General features: G+C 43.3%; 1 protein-coding gene and 1 long non-coding RNA gene across 2 annotated transcripts in view; both read right to left on the bottom strand.

Moving 5' to 3' along the window:
- Nucleotides 1-12568, bottom strand: part of LOC143362365 (uncharacterized) — a 77429-nt gene extending 64861 nt beyond the window's left edge. The window contains exons 1-2 of the long non-coding RNA XR_013083625.1: nucleotides 12444-12568; nucleotides 11373-11419 (exon numbers count right to left, since the gene is read on the bottom strand). This is a non-coding gene — a long non-coding RNA (uncharacterized LOC143362365). The remainder of the gene's footprint in view (nucleotides 1-11372; nucleotides 11420-12443) is intronic.
- The window catches only part of Mesr6 (misexpression suppressor of ras 6), an 832393-nt gene that overhangs the window by 597350 nt on the left and 215699 nt on the right, over nucleotides 1-19344 (bottom strand). The gene's annotated exons all lie outside the window — the stretch shown is intronic.

The raw sequence follows: 19344 nt of genomic DNA on the forward strand, positions 1-19344 counted from the left end.
ATAATTTTTAGTGGTGCTTCAGAGTCACCACTCGAGTGCAAAGGGTTAAAAGATACACGTGCTCTTGAGGCTCATAGCAGCCCCTTGAAAGAACACTATTTTGCTGGAATTTTCACTGTGTTTCCTTTTGAGAAATCTGATTATTTTTTTACGAAAAAATTACTGGGGATTACTAAGTATATGCTCTGCAAGATCCACTAACTTTCATAACGAAAGATGTGCTTGTCTTCCTTTAAAAAATTTTGAAAGATACACGTGCTCTTGGAATTCTTAGCAGGCCTTTGAAAGAACACTTTTCTACCGGAAATTTCACTGCGTTTCATTTTGACGAATTTGATTATTATTTCATGAAAAAATTACTGCCGTCCACCCACTATGTGCTCTATGATATCCATTAATTTTCGCAGCGAAAAACTTGTACGTTTTTCTATAAAAAATTACGAAAAACGCTCGTGATCCTAACTCTCTTGGCAGCCCCTCCTAAACGACTCTTTTCTTCCGCCACTTCTACCATTTTTCAATACAACAAACTCTACTATTTGTAGAAGTAAAAAATACCCGGTATTCATCTAACATGTACTGCTAACTTTCGCAACGAAAAATCCACACGTTTTCCGACAAAAATTTCCCAGAAGTGCCACAGTTTCTTGAACCTGTTGGAACTTTTGTCTCCCGTAACGACCACTCTGTTTCTTTGTTATTCCGCTTGTTGTTAATCATTCCGAGTCATTGTCAGTCGCATTGGGAGGGTCCACAACGAACAATCAACCTCGGACAACAGTCAGTCTCGGTTCTACGTCTGGCCTGCAACAATAGGCGAGCTTGTTGTGCGCGCACGCGAGCTACGCGGGGGTGAGTTTTCGATGCGTGTGTTCGCGCGCGCGTGTCTGCGAGAGCCGGCAACGTTTATTGGACCCCCGGTACGACACTATGTAATCAATAATTACACGGGGCTGAATTAATGCATGGCCATCGGCGAAAGCGGCCGCCGCCGTTTGCGATACGAGCACGGTTTGCAGCGACTCGGCAATGATAATTCATCGTGCGCGCTAAAAACTATGTGCCCTTCTTATCCCTAGATATAACAGAAGAGAAAAAAGCGTTCGATCCTCACATGCAAACTGCGGATTCTGCGCAATTGTCACAGAAATCGGTCATTTACAGCCGAGTATAAAAGAATTTAAGAGTATCGATGTATTAATTCACACTAACATTTGGACGAAATTTTTCTTTGGCCCCCGTTTCATGAAATCAAGTCCCCGCTTTTATTTTGCATAAATGTCTGCCAGCTTCTAATGGTCGTTGTTCATAGATACAAGGCTCCAACGTTCCAGAGAAAATGTAGAACCGCAAAATTATTAGTGACATAAAAATTGATGTCAAAATTCAGTAGAATTTCAGGCTTCGGTGAATCGAAAGAATTTTTTGTGGACTTTTGTAAAGATTGCAAGCAAGGAGTTTTCGAAGCGCAGATTGAGGACAAAAGACGTGGGGGGGAAGGGGGCAGAGGGAGTCGCGGAGGGGAAAGAATGTAGAGCAAGAATGGAAAAGATGTTATAGTCGGCGAAGAGGAAGCGAGGAGGATTCGGCCGAGGAGTATGAGATTACATTACACCCGTGTGGTCTGCGGAAGAAATTCAAGACGGCAATTTCGATTAAATTTAATCTTGTCCAGGTTTCGAATCGGGCGCTGTGCGCGCCGCAATGAAACCGGAGGGGCTGTGCCGCGCTCGTCTCCCATGTAAGTCAGTCACGGTGCCCCGTGGGCCCGAGCTGGGGTTACCCTACGATCATCTTAAAAGGGCGGCCCGTTCTCCGAAATCTACGGTTTCACGTCGAACGTTTTCATTGAAATTCTGGCCGGCGCGGCGCGGCGTACTGGCCGCGTCATTTCGATCTCTCCTAGGTGATCTTGATTTACGCGGACCTTGTCCGTCTTCGGTTCAACAAGGCTCGCAACATTGTTACACCTCGGCTCTCTCTGAAACACGATATTCCCGTTGTCTTGTATCCTCTTACCTCGCTGGTAGATCGCGCCCCGACTACACGCCATGCAAACTCATTTTCATTTACAATCCGTTATCCTTCCTGGAAGTGAACAGCAAAGCAGCATTTGCAAATAAATGTACCGCTGACAGTTTTAAACGTAACGTTTACTCGATACCTTGTACAATTCTGGTTGTAATTTTATTCGGAATTCAACTAAATAATCGATCCATTAGCAACGATTGATTTCCATCTTGATTTTGGAAATAATAATGAGACTGTGGATTTGGTGCGTTTGTGATGAAAATTAGTAGGCGAAGTAAAGAACAACGAAAATATCAAAAGATTCGAGTCAAAATGACTGGCTTCAGATTGTATTCTTTTACAATTCAATCATTCCAATGAACCAATGAGCTAACTTCTCTATTTTGTTTGTTAGTTCCAATGAACTATAAAAACGTTTTCATGGGAAACTTTTTACTATACTTCTTTCTGTGGGTATAAAATCTGAATAAATTGAAACTTGTTATTTCCACAAGGGAATGTACATATGTCAGTTGCGTTTCGCAAGATCTTAGAAATAACACAGCTTTCTTACAGGAACAACAGTTGGGTAATTAAATTAAGATCATCGAATGCTAATTTCGAGGGACTACACTTTTCTCTATTTCCAAATGATCCTGGACAATCCACGTGAATCCTAAATCAATTCCAGACGATCCAACGGATACGGTGGTTGATCGAATTGCTAGAGCCACTTGCATAGCGATTTTGAAGTGGGTGCTCATTTCAAATGAATGAGTTCTTAATTGGAGACCTAGGTACCCTAAATTCTTGCCTTCGGTGTCGACTCACTGGACAAGTCCCCGGTATTTCAGAAGCTGACCCACGGGCCTGAGGAAATATTGTTCTAACCTGGTGTACGTATTTTTCCTACGTCCTAGAAGCACGTTGCCAGCTATTTAGCGACCAGTCAGGAATTCAGCAACGTTCCTGTAAACCGACCGTCGCAGCTCGCTTCCGCAACGACAGCAAACCTCCTCCCGCCCCCTTATATCCGGCCATTTCTTTGGTTTCCCTGCTGTCAAAGCTATCTCCCTTCTGTCTCCCGATTAGCGTACCGTGCGAGCAATAAATTGCCCTGAACACGCAGTCAGCCAGCACCGGGACAAGCGGCGCAAGATGCAGCCAGGCATAGGTTGCCATTATGCGTGCACACGATGCAGGGTACATGCGCAAAGAGAAACACAACGCGCGCGCTAGAGAGAGAGAGAGAGGGAGAGAGATAGAGGGAGAGAGAGACCGCGGACTGCGTCGAATGTAAACAACCGCGGACGCTCCCGGTATCGCCGATAATTGGCGTAATCACCTGTAAACAGCTAATTTATCCTGTCATTATGGATTTACCGCGGTGCAGACGACTAATGAATAGCGCCGGGGGCCGCCACGGATTCCGGCCCTGGGTCCGGCTCAGCCACCCGGGCCCACCCCCCGCCATTTTTACCGATCTCGAACTTTTATCTTTCCCGCGATTTCGAATTTATTAGCCTCTCGTTCGCCCGATATACCCCCGAACGCTTCCCTGAACCCTTGCTAAGCGTCGCTCTGTCGCGGACGTTTAATTAACGCTCCGGGGACCGCGTAGCAAAGCGAGTCAGCTCGTCGATGACCTGGCGAAACGAGTTTGCTCACCCGCGGCTCCAAAAATTCTCGTTATTTCAGCTCCGGCGATCTCTTTCCACCGAAGCCGCATTCTTTTAACCTTCTTCAGGTTCAACTCTCGAACTGATCCGCGCCTTAGAAGCTGGAAAACAGTCTTTTCACGAAGAAAGTGAGGAATTTTCGAGACATCGATTTCTGGCCAAGTACCGTTTTAAGGTAATTGTAATTTTTGTGTCACGTCTCACAGGTGCCATTTGTTCTCATATTTTTCCTCTCCCTAGATTTTCTGCAATTCGTAAAATTTTCGTTGACTGTTTTCCCACCTGATATTTTTATTCTAAAACAATAGTTGGAGCGAGGATAGTGTGCAGGCGCCGTTCCTGAAGGTTTGGTAAGCAAATAAAGCGTTAAAAATGTAGGTAAACTAGAATCAAATGGAGTTTCGTGTGTGTAGAAATGTCAGCGGGTCGCTGGCGACCGTTCCATGGGAATATTGAGTTCCAGCGAAATTTCAGGTTGCACGGCTCGGAGAAAAGTGCAGTCGGAACCGGTCGGGTTCGCGGAAACGGCCTCGCGGAAGCGTAGAAGGCGGCCGGGATCGCGTTCACTCACGTCGCCGGGCAAATTATAATACGGCAATTATTATATTTCACGGCGGCGCGCGTTATTAACGCTACCGAGCGCGACTCACGGCGCAACGGAGGTTCACAGGCGAACGGAAGGCGTGGCATTGCTTCAAATTATACCTGATCCCCTTCTCGCCACGGAAAATAAACGAGGACAGGCCACCCTCGCATTTTGCGAGAGCCCGATACCCGTGTACGCCTCGCGATCTTCCTCCTCGAGGATAATGAATTGTCATCGATAGCCGTGTAAGAGCCGTGCATTAATCAAACTCATCCCCGTACAATTTTCTTCCGTGTTTAATTATCGCGGATGATATTAACGTCGAACGTAGAAATTTATCGCACGGTAATCGTTTATCTTTTCGTTTTAATTATATTTACGGTTCCGAGCCGGTCGTTCTCTTGCTCCTTTTCAGATGCATCGCGTGCAATGCGTCGACCTCGAGGCCGCTGCATCCTACGCGGCGGAACGAGAGTTGCATCCTCGGCGAAACAGGTGATTCTGATGGTAATTGCCGTTTTCTCGAATGTGTTTATATTCGCACTGTTGGCTTTTAGTTCGTGAACTCGAAGTCGAATGAACAATTCACGTGGAAAGTGCCATTTTAACCGGGACACATTGCTACCGTTTGCTAGATTCTTAAAGGACACGAAGCCACGTCCGACAGAAACAGCTGATTCTGAAATTAATTTTGTCGTTAATTGAATCGTGGAAAGTGCCATTCTAGTTAAAGGACCTGGAGCTACAACCCGAACGAAACAGGTGATTCCAGTATTAACCTCCGCTGCTCGAACGTATTTACATCAACAATGTTGATTTTTAATTCTGTGTGAAAATTCACAAACTCCAAATGCAAGGGACGATACACTAAAAATCGTGGAAAGTACTGTTGGATTTAGTTTCAGTGAAAATTGATGAACTCGAAGTCGAATGAACAATTCACTACAGGTCGTGGAAAGTGCCATTTTGATTAGAACACAGTGGTACCGTTTACTACATGAAGCCACGTCCGACAGAAACAGCTGATTCTGAAATTAATTTTGTCGTTAATTGAATCGTGGAAAGTGCCATTCTAGTTAAAGGACCTGGAGCTACAACCCGAACGAAACAGGTGATTCCAGTATTAACCTCCGCTGCTCGAACGTATTTACATCAACAATGTTGATTTTTAATTCTGTGTGAAAATTCACAAACTCCAAATGCAAGGGACGATACACTAAAAATCGTGGAAAGTACTGTTGGATTTAGTTTCAGTGAAAATTGATGAACTCGAAGTCGAATGAACAATTCACTACAGGTCGTGGAAAGTGCCATTTTGATTAGAACACAGTGGTACCGTTTACTACATGAAGCCACGTCCGACAGAAACAGCTGATTCTGAAATTAATTTTGTCGTTAATTGAATCGTGGAAAGTGCCATTCTAGTTAAAGGAACTGGAGCTACAACCCGAACGAAACAGGTGATTCCAGTATTAACCTCCGCTGCTCGAACGTATTTACATCAACAATGTTGATTTTTAATTCTGTGTGAAAATTCACAAACTCCAAATGCAAGGGACGATACACTAAAAATCGTGGAAAGTACTGTTGGATTTAGTTTCAGTGAAAATTGATGAACTCGAAGTCGAATGAACAATTCACTACAGGTCGTGGAAAGTGCCATTTTGATTAGAACACAGTGGTACCGTTTACTACATGAAGCCACGTCCGACAGAAACAGCTGATTCTGAAATTAATTTTGTCGTTAATTGAATCGTGGAAAGTGCCATTCTAGTTAAAGGAACTGGAGCTACAACCCGAACGAAACAGGTGATTCCAGTATTAACCTCCGCTGCTCGAACGTATTTACATCAACAATGTTGATTTTTAATTCTGTGTGAAAATTCACAAACTCCAAATGCAAGGGACGATACACTAAAAATCGTGGAAAGTACTGTTGGATTTAGTTTCAGTGAAAATTGATGAACTCGAAGTCGAATGAACAATTCACTACAGGTCGTGGAAAGTGCCATTTTGATTAGAACACAGTGGTACCGTTTACTACATGAAGCCACGTCCGACAGAAACAGCTGATTCTGAAATTAATTTTGTCGTTAATTGAATCGTGGAAAGTGCCATTCTAGTTAAAGGAACTGGAGCTACAACCCGAACGAAACAGGTGATTCCAGTATTAACCTCCGCTGCTCGAACGTATTTACATCAACAATGTTGATTTTTAATTCTGTGTGAAAATTCACAAACTCCAAATGCAAGGGACGATACACTAAAAATCGTGGAAAGTACTGTTGGATTTAGTTTCAGTGAAAATTGATGAACTCGAAGTCGAATGAACAATTCACTACAGGTCGTGGAAAGTGCCATTTTGATTAGAACACAGTGGTACCGTTTACTACATGAAGCCACGTCCGACAGAAACAGCTGATTCTGAAATTAATTTTAATTACTGTTGACATAGGTAAAGTCGAAACGGCGTGCTCAATTCATGGGGAATCGTGGAAAGTACCATTCTAGTTAAAGGACCTGAAGCTACAACCCGAACGAAACAGGTGATTCCAGTATTAACCTCCGTTGCTCGAACGTATTTACATCAACAATGTTGATTTTTAATTCTGTGTGAAAACTCACGAACTCCAAACGCAACGGACAATACAAAAGTACCATTCCAGTTGGAACAAGCGGTTAAATATATCTCTATAATTCCAGCAGATCGTTTCAAAATTAGCTCAAGTTGCTTTCTCATCGTTGCAAGAGTGAATCAGTTCTGCACAGAGTCGCGGGTAAATAGAATGACGTGGGAGAATTCTGGTTTAGAACGACTTTGCGCGTGTTCTGTTAAATTTATAGAGCAGCAACAGCCGACAAAATTCCGCGGTGGAAGCGGTCAGGATTTCAGTTTACGTTTGCAGCTTTGCAGCGGTATTTTCGGCCGGGGTTTGCCGGAGAAGGAGGATGCAACGGCGTCGGGGCGAGCAGCAAGCAGCGCGACAAACGTGACGAACTGTTAAACAACGGGGCCGTTTTTTCTCGCGTCGTCGAAGTGCGACACACGCGGAATGCGAATATTTTTCCGCCGGGTGCCGGCTAAGACAAAAGACCGTTGGCGTTGGCAACGGGCCCCGAGGTTTGCATAATTTATTCTCATAAACTCGGAAGCTTGCGTGGCCTTTAAACGAAATAAAGACATCGGGCCGTTCGCGGTCTCTCTCTCTCTCTCTCTCTCTCTCTCTCTCTCTCTCCGGGCTTCGTGCATACGTTTATGCTCACGTACGCGCATAAAATCTACACGACCATCGGGCCGCGTGCCATTTATTAGCAATTGTAATGAAACTGCCTGTTGCAACGATAATTTAGAGTTTCTCTCGCAACGGAGTCGGGCCGCTATTAAGCGGTCGCGCGAGCGCCGCGGCGGCGATTCCTCGCGATTCCCGCGTCTTCCGCGAAGTTTTGTTTACAGGCGCCAACCGGTGGGCGTCGCTTCTCGTTCGCGAGAGTCCCGGGACCGTCTAATGGCACTGCAAATAGTTTCTATTGAACCAGCCTGGCCCGACGTGGCCATCTTGTTCAGAATTTCCTGCGCGCTTTCGTGTACCCCGCGCCTCGAAAGCGCAAATTTCCTGCTCGCCTATTTGCCGTCCCATTAAAGCCAATGAAGGCGCGTCCATTTCTTTCGCCATGAAACTGTCTGCGCCGACTATGTGTGCCGTGCCTGTTATGCTGACTGAGCAGTAAAGACTTTCGCGTAAACGCGAAAGAATTGCTTCAGCGCCAGGAAACACGTTCTCCCACCTTTCAGAAAAGTTAAAGGAATTCTCTAACACCTCTCTTCGATCCTTTCGCGAAATTCAGAATATTCTTCCCTAATTTCTCCCTTCGTCAACAATCTGCGCAATTTACTGGGACATACGCGTGACAGAATGTCTGCGCAGTTCAACGATACAATGTACCGACAGTCTATTCGAAAATCTGTAACGTGCGAGCATTGTTTGCCGAATAATTCTGAATAATTAACCAATTTGTTTCTCGATTTAATAATCGACCCGACAAGCAAGCCTGCAGGCGGTTCGTTACGAATCGTCAGAACCTCGAGCACAGAAAGTCCGCACCGCAGGGGCATTGTTTAGGAATTTGTTCCTTAATCTATCATCGTGACAGATTCATCCCCTTCTCGTGATCACGGGAGTCCAAGTCGCGGGTAAATTATTCATCGGGCACCCCCCGTACCGCGCATCATTTTCCATGCATACGACGCCGCGCACCCACGCGCACCGAGATCATCGCGGTGTGCGCGCAGGGAACGCGTGTGCACGCGCGCACGCCCGAGGATTCATGGTCCGCAGAGATACGCATCGTCCACGATATTGTTGTCTTCCGATTGCATCGGACAATAGGTCCACTTCCGGAAGTGCTGCGGAAATTGTACCTGGCGGCGCGAGTGTGACGGAACACCAGGACAGAGGCGTAGAGATCCACGCGTCTTCGAGAGGAAGCTGATTTCGGATGCTGCATTCACGCCACGAAGAACCACGGAAATTGATTCGATCCGCGACGAACGCTTTGCGACGGGTTCTGTTAATTGCAGAAATTATTTCGCGGCACACTGGGAATCGTAAACATGTTAGGTGTATGCAGAAGTTTCTGATTGTTCGTACACGACTGCCGGACTTTATGAATTTAACCACAAAAACGAGCAGGAAAAGAAATCGACGTCTACGTAGCAATTAATTAAATCAACTCGGATACTGCATAGAAATCCGCGGTTATAATTGTCCGCCTTCTTGCACGATTGATTGCTTGCCATCAATGCGCCCGAATAACTTCATCGTCGACTGCAACATACCTCGTCTGTCGTGCACAAATAAATGAAAATTTAAAAGAAAGACCTTCAGCAATTTACTAAACACGAAAGACGTTTCGGTGACGTAGAAATTGTTGGGAATTATAGCACAGTAATTTTCAGTGGTGTCTCAGAGACTCGACTGGAAAAGTTTAATGGAATAACAATTCCAGAAAAAAGTTGTTACGCTATACGATTCGTCCATGTAGTATTCCACGGATTTCATATAAATTCTCAATTGTCGATGATTGCAGATAGGAAGAAGGTATTGAGAAATCCTGGTCCACAAAGTGTTGCGTTTGAAAAAGAAAATGAACTTTCGAGGCAGCTTAATATGGCGAAGGAAGTTGGAGTTGGTTGCAGATGAGGGATTGTTGTTGAACGTTTCGCGGAGTAACATTCACGGAAGGAGCGAACAAGGGGCCCCGCGATGGTGCACACGCAACGCACAATTTGATGTATGCGAATACGTATCCGGATCACGAGTAAATTAATGTGAGAATTAGTGCGGTACGCGCGCGCGGTCATATACAAGGAGAGATACCGGCGCGGCGCGGCGGATCGTTGCATAACGTTAACCCCGGGTCGTCGTAACTTGTAAATGCGGCGCAAAGACTGACACGGATATATGTACACGCTGATCAAGGTGTCGCCGGGATGGGTTAGACCCCAGACAGCGGACGTTTCTGACGACTGCACAATTGGCAACGATTAGGTCCACTTCATCGCTCATTTCGCCATTTTTCTTGAACCTACCTTCGAGCATGCTGAACTAGAAAAGGATACTAAGTCGAAGGGTCTTCCCTGTGAATGCTATTCATTAATTCGTAGTGTTTAACGCGTTGACAGCCGACTCGGCAACCACAAAAATTGCGTAAAATGCAATTTCTTTGATAAAACGAAAAGTGAGAAATAAAGATTTAAGGTGTCGATTGCTTTGTCAACCCTCTTGCAATTCACCACCTCAGAAATGAATTTTCAATTCTAGGGAAATAATGACTGCTACATTGATTTCTCCGTATATGTCGCCAAAAAGCGAGAAATAAAGATTTCAGGTGTCGATTGCTTTGTCAACTCTCTTGCAATTTACCACCTCAGAAATGAATTTTCAATTCTAGGGAAATAATGACTGCTACATTGATTTCTCCGTATATGTCGCCAAAAAGCGAGAAATAAAGATTTAAGGTGTCAATTGCTTTGTCAACCCTCTTGCAATTCACCACCTCAGAAATGAATTTTCAATTCTAGGGAAATAATGACTGCTACGGTGATTTCTCCGTATATGTCGCCAAAAAGCGAGAAATAAAGATTTCAGGTGTCAATTGCTTTGTCAACTCTCTTGCAATTTACCAGCTCAGAAATGAATTTTCAATTCTGGAGAAATAAAGGCAGATACCGTGATTTCTCCATATATGTCGCCAATAAGCGAGAAATAAAGATTTAAGGTGTCGATTGCTTTGTCAACTCTCTTGCAATTTACCACCTCAGAAATTAATTTTCAATTCTGGAGAAATAAAGGCAGGTACAGTGATTTCTCCATATATGTCGCCAAAAAGCGAGAAATAAAGATTTAAGGTGTCAATTGCTTTGTCAACCCTCTTGCAATTTACCAGCTCAGAAATTAATTTTCAATTCTGGAGAAATAAAGGCAGGTACAGTGATTTCTCCATATATGTCGCCAAAAAGCGAGGAATAAAGATTTAAGGTGTCAATTGCTTTGTCAACCCTCTTGCAATTTACCAGCTCAGAAATGAATTTTCAATTCTAGGGAAATAATGACTGCTACATTGATTTCTCTGTATATGTCGCCAAAAAGCGAGAAATAAAGATTTCAGGTGTCGATTGCTTTGTCAACCCTCTTGCAATTTACCAGCTCAGAAATGAATTTTCAATTCTAGGGAAATAATGACTGCTACATTGATTTCTCCGTATATGTCGCCAAAAAGCGAGAAATAAAGATTTCAGGTGTCGATTGCTTTGTCAACCCTCTTGCAATTTACCACCTCAGAAATGAATTTTCAATTCTAGGGAAATAATGACTGATACAGTGATTTCTCCATATATGTCGCTAAGACCTGGATGATAAATGTCGCGGAATTATCCCCACTACCGCGAGGTATACCCCTTATAAATTAATGAATTCGTATTTATCTTATTTCAGAGGAAGGCAATTTTAAATATGAAACGAATTTCCTAATTCTCCTTATTTTTTTAACAATTCCGAGGACTGTAACCATTTAAATAAAAATTAATTGACACTTACGACGACAGGATCGAGTAACATGATGTTGATCCGAGCATAGAACCCACCTGAAACAATTCAAACGAACACGGATTTATAGCAAGCATATTAATTGAAATTTTATCGGATAATTTTTGCAAATTCAGCACTTTATAAGCTGCAAGGACCAGTTTTATTAACCTAAATCATTCTTTCCGCAAGATATATCACCAGACGAATGTGTCGATGAATATGCAGATTAAACGAAGCATGCAGCCTCAAGGGCCAAAAACGGACTTCGTTTCGTCATTCTCCACCTCATTAATCTCTGCATAACACACGTAATTAGTCGATGTGGGTTTATGCAAACTCTTATAGACTGCTTCGCAAAACCAGCAATCAAAGAGAAAAATAATGAAACAAGGTATTCGTCTGATTTACTCTGTTCAGTTGATTCACTCTTAACACTAGGTTCACGTGTTCTAATATTTTTAATTTAAAATTGTTAAGATTCTAAGGATGCATACATGAGAAATTATTTACAAAATTTGTTTCTTTATAATATACCTGCACGTTGTACCGATAATTTAAATGCAATTTCAAAAATCGAGATGCAATTATATGTTTGCGTTATTAATATTTCGCCATTGGACTACACGTAGGTAAACAATAAATATCAATTTTCTTCTTCGTATGGAACATTGTCGACAATAAAATAGTGCTATTTATGACAGTAGGAAAAGAAATCGTAAAACAAGGGGTTGAATATGCTTAATTTTCTCTATCGTGATTGGCTACTATGCAGTATTTCATTTTTAATAAAATTTAAATAATTCATTCTGTACTCGTAGCGACGATCTTGATCGAACATTTGTTTTCCAGGGGCAGTATTTTGAGAATGCAATATTCGAAAGGGCGGAATTTCCTGTAAAGTTGTTCGAACGGCGCACGCAACTCGCAGTTAGGTACTTAGCGCAGGTACTTAGCGCAGCGATTTAACATATTTAGTAGTTTACTTGCTTAATATGCAAAGTAACCGGGGAATATATGGAACGAGAGCAAAATGAAAGGAAAAACGTACTCGCTTCGCGGAGGTGTGACCATAATACGTACGTGTGACACTAATACGTTAGCCGCGCGCTGGTTATGCGGACAGTCGCATCCACCATCGCGCTCGTGCACACATATATGGGCATCCATACCTGCGTGTCATGCATAAATGATATATGCATACCATTGCGAATACCTCTACCGCCGCAACGCCCAAACGAAGATCCTCGATCCGATCCTCTCTCTCTCTCTCTCTCTCTCTCTCTCTCTCTCTCTCACTCTCTCTGTCTCTCTCTCCCCTGCTCTCCCTGCCCCATGTCAATCTTCGCGTACAAGAATACGTACACGCGTATAGTAATTAATAATTTCGAAGTATCGCTAGCCATCCCCCGAGACTCGACCAAAGTATTAATTTCCCCGAGTGACATGAACGTCTAAACTGCTCAAACTAACCTACACATAAATCATTCCCGTAAATTACTCCCCGCTTTATTATCGTCAGGCAAATACTATCCCCATCGGTGAATAGTAAATTGGAAATTTTATTTCATAGCACCAACCTGAAAGTAAAGTATTCTCTTGAAAATATTATATTACAATAGAAATCACTGAATTGGTTGGGGGGTTCAGATATTTAAAACTCTTTTTCGATGAAATATTTTTATCCTGTAGCTATTAACATGAAAATTCAGAAAAATTTCTCTAAAAAAATTCCTGCCCTCAAGAGACCCTACCGCCGCCACTTTTAATACAACTAACATCAACAAAATGTTGTTGTATATGTCCAGACATTCTTCTCGTTTTTTCCAGAAACTTATAAAATTAGGGTTCATAATCGGGCGGTTGCACGAAATGAAATACAGTGATTTCTCTATATATGTCGCCAAGGCCTCGACGATAAACGTCGCAGAATTATCCCCACTACCGCGGGGTATACCCCGCGAGGGGCCACGAAGATCGAGAGACCTCGGTCCCCGAGTGTAAGGTCGCCTGGATCAAAGTATAGTATCTCCTTGCCGATACATGTCCCTGGCTAGACCCATGTTTTGGACAACTATCGAGTAGATACTGTAGCACGTTCTGATCCGAAAACATGGGACTAAACTGTAAGGCAAGGGATTACAGAAGTGAATGTAAGCATTATTCTAGTAACTTTTGCGTATTTCTGAACAATGCAGCACGATTAGGGAATTTTCTGTAACAAAGGCTGTCGGTGCGCTACAACACACCGACGTTGAACGCAGGGTTCCGCAGGTTGCGAGCGGTCCGAGTGACCTGTCCGTCGCTCCGTCGATATCTCGGAAAGAATCGGAACGAGCGACGTATTATCGCGATTTGTATTATTAGCGTCAGCAACAAGCGTCGCCGATAAATTACCGTTGGAGGCCGTCGACAATGTCGTCGTTATCGTTGCCCTCTAATTTGAACGTTATTAACCTGCGCGTCTCGACGGCGCGCCGCGGCGCTCGGATGACTTAACGATGACAGGTTGAGAGATACGGACATGCGGGCCATGACAGTGATCGAGTCCTCCGTACAGGAAACACCTTTCGATAGGTATCGAGTGTTAACGAAGTCAATAGGGCAAAAGCCTGTCCCGAGCCTGGGCCCGAGACAGGACAATAACCGATGTACGTACACGTCCGTCTGTTCGTTCGCTGACCGGCACGTCCTCCAATAGGATGCACGCTGTCAGTATGAGGAGCAGGTGCGACCATGACTTGCCTTCTCCCCCTCCCTCCCTCCCTCCCTCACCCCCTATCCAACGTTTCACCCTCTCATCCCTCCTCTTCGCCCACCCCCTTGTCCACGTACGTATAATTACGCTCGCGCGTATCTACGTGCACCTACGTATAGGCCTGTGTGCTCTATCCATCAAACGTGCTCGGCTCCCACCCAGCTCGCACTATTGCAGCTTACACACAACGCGGCTATATGTTACAATATGCTAATTACACGCCGGCCTATGTACACACAATGGCCGTCGAGATTATTAGGGCCAATTGCACGCGTTGCCAGATGCACGCCGATTCCATCAATTCCGTTAGACCATCTTTCCCCTCTCATTTTCTTCGCCGAACCTTGCGACTCCTCGGAATCGAACGCTTCCAGCGCATAGCAAATATATTGGCACAAAATGTCCAATCGATTAATTCAATCGGCTAGAACAGCACAACCCATCGATCCGTCTTTACCGCGTACAAATGTAAAAATTAATTCGTGGCTTTGAAAGTAATCCCCATCATTTTCCATACTGTTACAGTTCTACAGTAAGATTGGATACAAAAAAAAAAGTTACAAATAATAATTATGACGGCCACGAATTAATTTGTGGATCTAATATGGAAACATAATTTAGAACCGCCTCGAAACCCCTTGAACTTTGCAGCAATTTGTTGGATGAAACACGGGGATCCTTGGTTCGGCAAAGAAAGTGGAGATTTATTGTTATGGGGCCGTCCTTTTAACGTTTATGTCGCCCATACACAATTCACGACCAATCAATTCATTTAATCGGCTAATTTCGGCATGCAGATACAAATGTAAAAATTAATTCGTGACTTTGAAAACAATCCGCATTATTTTCCATACAGTTACAATTACACTCTCCAGTAAGTTTGGATACAAAAAGAAAGTTACAAATAATAATTATGACGGCCACGAATTAATTAGAACCACCTCGAAACCTTGAACTTCGCAGCAATTTGTTGGATGAAACACGAAGGTTCTGGGTTCGACAAAGAAATTCGAGATTTATCGTTATGGTTATCCTTTTAACGTTTATGTCGCCCATACACAATTCATGTCCAATCAATTAATTTAATCGGCTAATTTCGGCATGCAGATACAAATGTAAAAATTAATTCGTGGCTTTGAAAACAATCCGCATTATTTTCCATACAGTTACAATTACACTCTACAGTAAGTTTGGATACAAAAGAAAGTTACAAATAATAATAATGATGGCTACGAATTAATTTGTGGATCTAATATGGAAACATAATTTAGAACCTCCTCGAAACCTTGAACTTCGCAGCAATTTGTTGGATGAAACACGAAGGTTCTGGGTTCGACAAAGAAATTCGAGATTTATCGTTATGGGGCCGTCCTTTTAACGTTTATGTCGCCCATACACGATTCATGTGGCAGTCAACGTGCTAAAGGGTATGCCCGTAAAGTATAGCATTCTTGTGCCCGTTGCCGATAAGAAGCGAGGCATTTGCGAAACGGTACAGCCATGTTGATCAAACGCAACTCGTTTCGTCCGCGGCCATATATGCAGCATCGCATAAATCTGCAACAAAGTTTCACCGTGCGAGCGAGCCGCTAATTCCGAGACCCGGAAATACCTCGTCGACGATAATGCCGATCATTTTCTCGATTTTTCTGCGCTCGGCGACAGAACTACAAAATACACCTAAACGGCCGCGACGTGGCCATAATCGAACGTGTCTAACGAGTCTCTCTGCTTTGACTTTCTCGAAAAATCGCGACATTTTACAGTTTGGAAATGAAGTTGACCATTTTATAGTGCAGCACGCATTCCTGTTCCCTCGGCTGTTGGTAATTATCGCTTCGATTAAAGCTAATGCCGATTCCTGCGGATTTAATTTCGAACGGGAACAGTTTGAAATAGTTTTAATAGTTTTATATATAATTGCTATATAATGGCTCGAAGCGAACCGCGGACGTGTTTAACGATTAAGTGAAGGGAAATGTCACATAAACGCGATATTTACCTATATGCGTCGATCGTTGGCGAGACTCGTAAAATGAATTTATCGCCGAGCGCTATCCAATGCTTCGAGATACTGATTTACACTCGATAGGACCCGGAGGTAAGAGTATTTTTTTCGTCGCCGAGGAACGCTATGAATTCTATGAAACGATTGGCATCGAATGGTCGCCACCGGGGCCGCACGAAGAGGCCTCGATAAAGCCCGGCGAAGAGACAAATTGCACGCGATATTTCAGGTGTAATAGCCTGACATAATACTCGGTAATTATGTACGAAGTAGCAATTTTACCGGCAAGAATTTATTCTGCGGCCGCGAGCCCGTGAGTGGAGCATAAAGTAGCCATGAGTAGCAATCGAGTCGCGACAAAGCTGCGGGCTCTGGCAGATCCTTTGTGGCGGAACAGGTTTCGCCGCGTAAGTAGTATGTTAAAAACGTGACAAGAAGCAGTAACGAATTTACAACATCGCTCAATGTCAAAATGTTTATATTTCTCGATATTAAACCCCCTCGTAAATGCTGCTCGGGTATATAGCTGCACAGGATCCTCCAGTAATTTTCGCACATTTACAGTTCAACACTGTAATTCGATCGATTATGATTTACTCGTTGTTTCACGTTTCTAATGAGCACGATCGATTGCAACACTATCAGCAAGAGAAGCATTAATAGAGAAATCAAAAGTTTTTATAAAACCGGTTGACCAGTTCTCGCCACCTTGTTTGTTATTATTATTACTGGCGACAAGCACATACTACATAAAAATAGTTTTACGTAGCTCGGGGTGGGGGTATTATAAACCGTCTATTTTTCATTTGCTTAAGGGTTGGTCCAAATACGTTGCCAGAAAGTGACTTTGATCTCTCGATTATTAAATGCTGCAAAGTGGCACATTTTGAATTGTGCATTTTATTCTTTTTATTCATTTCTGCATTCATGACTGCGGTTTTTATGCGTTTATCACAACAATGAACAGATCGAATAAAAATCTGTAGAGACATTAGAAGAATCGAGTAATGTTTGTATCAATAGTGAAGTTTGTATAAAATTATTAGAAGAGGAAATGCACTTTCATTTAACTTCTGTTTGCTACAATCGACTTGGACAATGTTTATTTCGTAATTCCAATCATTTTGATGACTAGAGAGCGGACTTTTATGCAAACTAAAAATTGTCTGTGTCGAGTATTAGAAATTCCAGTCGAATAAAAGCTTTTTTCTTGTCTTAATAATTTTGGTAAGCTCAAAAATAATGCGTTTTTAAGTTCCTCAGATGTTGCCACATTTTTGTATTCTTTTCTATCAATTTTCCCCATAAATGCGTAAAATCCTCGTTCCGTTGATCATCCATCGTAAAGATTGGTATCAATCAATTTCGTTTGTTTTTCCCTTATGAGCGCGAATGGTAAAAATCGTTATCGTTCGTTAAAGTGAAAAGGAAACGAAAGATAAATTGGCGAAGAAGAGAGGAAGCCTCTGACGAGGTAATTATCGTGGGTCTAGGGCCACCTTGCACGCGGACGCGCCTCCACGGATGCATTCTTGCACCCTGTTGCACCGCTAACAACGACCGCTACAAATTACAGTTTTCGAGCTGGAACGATCGAGCTCGACTTTGCATAAAAAATTATACGCCGTTTCGGAAGTAGGCCGCTTCCGGTCGATCCTCGGCGACGACGATGTCGAGCCGGTTCAACGTGGACCCGCCTTTACGGAGCGGAGGGGGTGCGAGCGTGTGCGAGCGAGCGCGAGCGGGCAAGCGCGAGCAAGCGCGAGCAATCGGCCGACAATTTTTGTCTCTCGTTGAGGAGAGATGGAAGCGAACGATACAGGAACCCGGTCGTTGTAAGCTGTAACGAGCTGGTTCGAGAGACCGGTCGACTGGTTTTCCTTCGCTTTCCCGTTGCGCAATACTCGCGGCGCACCGATACCGTCGGTTTTTCAGTTTACGGTTTCGGGATTACGATCAGGACGTCACGGTGATTAAAGCCAACGTGTCCGCGAGTGAAATCGACCGGGAAAATTACGGCTAAATGGAACCGCTGAACGCTAGAGAAATTAATAATCGCCCCGGCCCGGCCCGGCCCGGCCCGGCCCGCTCCCTGGTCTGTCCCTGGCTCTCTGTGCACGTCGCCTCGGCCTCTTATGAAATCCCGCGTGCCCGTGGAAAGTGAAATTACACCGGATTTAATAGACTTATTAATGGCCGCCGCAAATCACCATTGTGGACACACCGATATTTCTAATCAACCCGAATCCCGATTCGTTCCGACTCGAGCCTCGCGGGATAATTAAACGCCCCGCTCGAAATTAAGTGGGAACTTGTGCACACCGAAATGTACCATTTGTTATACAAGAAAATGTTTGTTGTGATCTATGGACTGCGGATTTTATGCATTTACGACAAAAATGGGTAACCGCAATTTAAAGCAGTGGACATATTAAAAAGATTCAAGGATATCAGCTTATTGGTTTCAGCTTGATGAAGTAATTAAATGAAGAAAGAAATTTTTATTTCGCTGCTGTGTCTTGCAATCAATGCATACATTTTTTATTTTACAAGATCCGCAGTCTAGTGATCTATTTTAAAACTGTTCTTCGTTTCCTTCTTCGAAATCGCCAAACAATTTTAGTCCCTTGCACTACGATTTATTGAAACGACTTTGACGTTCATCATTTCCTAGAAGATGAGAATTTGTGTACTTTCCGATAGTTATACATCGATAAAAACAAAATGGAATATTATTAACATTCCTTAAGGGGGCATTCTAGTCTAGACTTCCATTTTTCTGGTCTTTTTAGGGAATTTTTTACAGGAAAAATATAAGTTTCTTGATATCGGCATTTTGCATACATATTTATTTATATTCCACGAATGTTCACAATTTTTTATAAAAGAATAGACTATAATATACCCTCTCGTTCTGACACTAAACAGTGCCCTGCAAACAACTCCAAAAGAAGAAGAGGGGATAGAAATTTCCTTATTTCGGAATAAAAAGCGTCGTCTAATATCGGAATAAAATCGTCACTCAAGCTTATCTTCTCACACTCTGGTGTAGCATGCGGAGGGTCAACGAGTCGAGTTAAATAAAAATAATGTTATATTTTCTACAGGCGTTTCAAAAATGGCCGGAGCCGAAGTCGGCCAAAGGGAACGTCTTGACTCGTCTTGATTATTAAAGCGAGCAGGCCTAGACGACAAACGTCCCAGTTTCTCGTGTTTCC

The sequence above is a fragment of the Halictus rubicundus genome, chromosome 16 (assembly GCF_050948215.1).
Source record: "Halictus rubicundus isolate RS-2024b chromosome 16, iyHalRubi1_principal, whole genome shotgun sequence".
Lineage (NCBI taxonomy): Eukaryota > Metazoa > Arthropoda > Insecta > Hymenoptera > Halictidae > Halictus > Halictus rubicundus.